The following is a 5171-nucleotide window of genomic DNA, read 5'->3' on the forward strand; positions in this document are numbered from 1 at the left end:
GGGACACTTCCCTCCGGGAGGGGGAAATCATCGCCATCGTCATCACCAACGCTCCTCTCATCGGGAGAGGGCAATCTCCATCAACACCTTCACCAGCACCATCTCCTCTCAAACCCTGGTTCATCTCTTGTATCCAATTCTTGTCTCCAAGTCTGGGTTGGTACCTGTAGGTTGCTAGTAGTGTTGATTACTCCTTGTAGTTGATGCTAGTTTGTTTATTTGGTGGAAGATCATATGTTCAGATCCTTTATGCATATTAATACTCCTCTAATTATGAACATGAATATGCATTGTGAGTAGTTACGTTTGTTCCTGAGGACATGGGAGAAGTCTCGCTATTAGTAGTCATGTGAATTTGGTATTCGTTCGATATTTTGATGAGATGTATGTTTTCTATCCTCTAGTAGTGTTATGTGAACGTCGACTACATGACACTTCACCATTATTTGGGCTTAGAGGAAGGCATTGGGAAGTAATAAGTAGATGATGGGTTGCTAGAGTGACAGAAGCTTAAACCCTAGTTTATGCGTTGCTTCGTAAGGGGCTGATTTGGATCCACATGTTTCATGCTATGGTTAGGTTTACCTTAATACTTCTTTTGTAGTTGCGGATGCTTGCAATAGGGGTTAATCATAAGTGGGATGCTTGTCCAAGTAAGGACAGCACCCAAGCACCGGTCCACCCACATATCAAATTATCAAAGTACCGAACGTGAATCATATGAACGTGATGAAAACTAGCTTGACGATAATTCCCATGTGTCCTCGGGAGCGCTTTTCTCTATATAAGAGTTTGTCCAGGCTTGTCCTTTGCTACAAAAAGGATTGGGCCACCTTGCTGCACTTTATTTACTTTTGTTACTTGTTGCTCGTTACCAATTATCTTATCACAAAACTATCTGTTACCTATAATTTCAGTGCTTGCAGAGAATACCTTGCTGAAAACCGCTTATCATTTCCTTCTGTTCCTCGTTGGGTTCGACACTCTTACTTATCAAAAGGACTACGATAGATCCCCTATAATTGTGGGTCATCAGTGGGTAGTGGCTACCTCGTGGCTCTTCTGGCCCTCCCACAAAGCTTTTAGTGCTTCTTTTCTTCCAAAAAAAATCGTCAAAAAGTTCACTACATTCGGAGAACTTTGATTTCTGCACAAAAAACAACACCATGGCAGTTCTACCGAAAACATCGTCAGTCCAGGTTAGTTCCATTTAAATCATAAAAAATTGCACCCAAACCATATTAAATTGTTGTAAACATGGCATGAATACTTCATGAATTATAGATATGTTGGAGACATATCAGCATCCCCAAGCTTAATTCCTGCTCGCACTGGTACAAAGACGTGCTATACAAACGGTTTTTAACCCCTTTCCACGACGGCATTTGGAACCATCGCCAAGTGAGTGTGCGCGATAGGGGGGTCCTTCCCACATGACCCAGAAACCGTCGGGGATAGGCCCTCCGGCCACATAGGCGAAATGAGCTCGTGTGCAATTGGTGAGGCATCGAAGCCTAATCTTTTCTGTTCGTATGTACATCCCACACAGTGAATCCCAAAAAAAAATTCCATTCGTATGTATATCACACACAGTTTTTTGTGTGGAAACATTTGTGCAAGGTGGCCTAACGCAAACAGTTGTTTGCCGGAAGCCGTGTGTGATTGTTAGTTGGTCCAACACGCCTACTTTCTAGAAACCGTGTGGGCTGTTTGAGTTCATCGCCCACGGTGTTGTCAGAGTAACCGTCTGCAATAGAAAACCCCAATAAGCACGGTAATTAGCCTATTATTGATAATCCATGTAGTAATCAAATTGACATTTCTTATAAAACAAACCAGATATTTCATATCCGTATAATGGCAACCAGGATTTCATAATTGAATTACATCAGATAGCTTCATCACTCAGTTACACCAAAGAGGGATATAGCTAGCTATGCCATTACACAACAGCACCAAGTTTCACATGCAACATCGAAAACCTTTGGAAAAGTAGCATCATACATGGTAAACAGATAGATGAATCTCATTTGGGAAACTGCAGAAGCGGAAGGCGAATATTGAGCCTTCAGTGATGTTGAATGTCCTTGCAACTTTAGGCCAATGGCTATGGATAATTGCCCGCCCAACCTTCGTCCTCTTCAGGAAGACTTCAATATTGTACCGTGGGTGTTGAATGAATACCTTCCTTGCCTCTTGACCATGCAGGTGGTTTGAGAGGTAATCATCGGTGAACTACTTTGAAAAGTATTGAAAACAAAGATATGCATAAACCACTATTATAAATTTTGAAATGGCGCAAAGGGTAAAATTAAGGTAAAAGAGTTAGTACCATCCTATAGTTGATTGATGTCTTCTTCATTGTGCAAACAAAGATCTTGCTGTTATTTGTCGCAAGTTTCTTTGTCCTAACAATCTTCCTGAGTTTCTTGACTTGACTGATATTCATGGACATCTCATTTCCCCATATGCAAAATGGGTCGAACATTGGGTCTAAGCCTCTGACAGCAGGACCTACTTGTGCAAGACCAAATTGTAAGAAACCTAAATATTAGAATGATACCTGCAACTGCACAATAATGCGCTATTAGCGAAAGGAGCATGCATGAGCAATCCTCGATGGTAAACTGCAGTGTCTCCCATTGTTTCCATGCAACACATGCAAGGAAGATCTTGATCAGGTTAACTGAGAGTTGCCATACTATCAGTAGAATATGTATTGAGTACAACCAAATTCGATTTATTTCTCACATGCATAATAATACAAAATTGTACACACAACAAATGAAAATCAAATTGCAGAATTGAACCAAACAGTTAACTGGACAACATACCAAATGAACCAAAACAGTTAACTGAGCACGACATTGCAGAACAGAACATATACTAGAAGATAATACGGTTAACAAAAACAAGAATGCTTGAGAATAGTACCAGGAAAAGCAGCAATTGTTGGACCAAACTGTTAACTGAACTCTCGTCATTGTTGTTGTAGATCGAAAGAGGTGTGCTTTGCCTATCCATCACAAGACTCAAGCAAATGTGAGTGGGAGAAAGAGAAGAATTAGACCAATGTACCTTACCCGATGTTGAAGATGGATCAATGATCACTCAATATAATGTATCAAGGAAATAGCACAATTGGTACCGGATCTTGTCAATTCTCACACCCACACAATTAAGGCTTATGGAGTATCTTGGTGAGGATAGTGGCACAAAAATTTGATGCAAATTGTTAGCAAGAGTCAATAATGTAGAAAAAGATTCACAAATTTGCAAGTGCAACAAGTAGACCAATAGCAATCAATGGTACACGGAAACACACACACGGATAGATAGATGGGGTCGTGCAACCAAGGAATGAGCTCAAAATATGGAATCCACAGAAAATGCTCTTGTTGCAAAACTCTAGAGAGACGTTAGCACAATTGCTCAATAGGCGGATACGACACCTGTGCACACCCTATAAGAGACCCGAATGCAACGACTTCTATCCCAAGTATGATATGTATATATGGTTCCCGGTGTTTTCCTCAAGATGATCCAAGATGATCGGATATGACAATCTTATATGCAATGTGGTAGGATCCTATGGCTATTGCTTACAAGCTCTTTGTTTCTCTTTGCTTAAAAGCTTTTTTTCCTGATATGACCACTATGCGAAATGCACAAACCATGATAGCAATTGTGTATATGCGGGAACAATTTTGTGACACAAGGGATGGTACTATGATACCAATATGATAAGGTATGAATGCAATGGAAGGTGTAGATCGATGATCACACTCAAATTCCTCACAGCTATCATGTTCCTCACTCGTAGGCAATCCGCACTGGCGAATTCCTAACTCTCAGTCAAAACAAATTCCTCAGAGACCAGAAGATCTTCGTCTCTGTCACTGAAATTGATAGAACTGTATGAGATTTCCAAAGGCTTCACTCAAAGGATTAGATATGTGTAGGCTTTGGGATGAGCATCACTTGGAAATTTTTCCTTAGTTTTACCTCGACCCCTTTAAAAGTACGGTGTTTCCTATGACTCAAGAAAGGAAAACGAAATTACGAAAACAAAAGTCTTCACACTTCATAATCCTCGCATCAATATCAATGTCTTCAAGGTCACACCAATTTCCTCATTTTCAAAGTCTTCAAGAAAACCAAAGTCTTCAAATGAAGACATTCATTTTTAGGGGTCGACTTTCTTCGGAAATATCAAACTCCTCAGAGACTTATAGAACCTATGTACACTCATAAACACATTAGTCCCTTAACCTATAAGTCTTCAATACACCAAAATCACTAAGGGGCACCAGATGCACTTACAATCTTCCCCTTTTTGGTGATTGATGACAAATAGGTTAAGTTTTCAACGAGGATAAACATATGAAGTGTAAATACTAATATTGAGGAATTTGATTGCAAGATATAGAAGAACTCCCCCTGAAGATGTGCATATTTGAGAAATTTGCTTTGGATTGCAAATGCACATTGTAGAATAAAATTAGGAGATCTCCCCCTATATCTTGTAATTCATACACACATTTAGCAAATGATATGAAGAATTTGAAATGCATGATGAAATAGGTGTCTAACGAAATTCAGCATGTGTGCATTAAGGTACTTGAGGAAATAAGCATGCAGAAAGCAGTTTAAAAGTATCAGACCATCATCGGACTTAAGTTTACAACTCATCAAACAAACACTTCAGAAGAGTGAGAGTTGAAACTTAAAGAAAAAACAACCCATATATAAGACTCGCTTGAAGACTAACTCAAATTTCTCCCCCTTTGTTATCGAATGACCAAAAGGGACGAAAAATGAGGACTAACGCCCCTGAAGAATATCATCATGAGGTCGATGGAGGAGTGCCAACATTGTTGGGGTCATTTGTTGAACTAGGGCCTGCCGTAATGTCGTTGAGACCTTCAGCTTCATCCTCTCGCATGATGAAGAATATGAACTGGTGACCAGCTAAGGAACTTTGACCTTCTTGAATTTCTTCGAGGGAGGTTGAGCCCAGTCAAAGTTATGCTGAAAGTCCATCTTCTTGAGGTCTTTGTCACTGTAAAGATGAGACAAAATAGCCCAAGTGCGATCGAAGATTTCATGTGCATAATAGTGATTCTTCTTCATAGTGTTTTGCGTGACAGTCATGTTCTGAAGAATTGAGC

Source organism: Aegilops tauschii, chromosome 5, assembly GCF_002575655.3.
Source record: "Aegilops tauschii subsp. strangulata cultivar AL8/78 chromosome 5, Aet v6.0, whole genome shotgun sequence".
NCBI classification, from domain to species: domain Eukaryota; kingdom Viridiplantae; phylum Streptophyta; class Magnoliopsida; order Poales; family Poaceae; genus Aegilops; species Aegilops tauschii.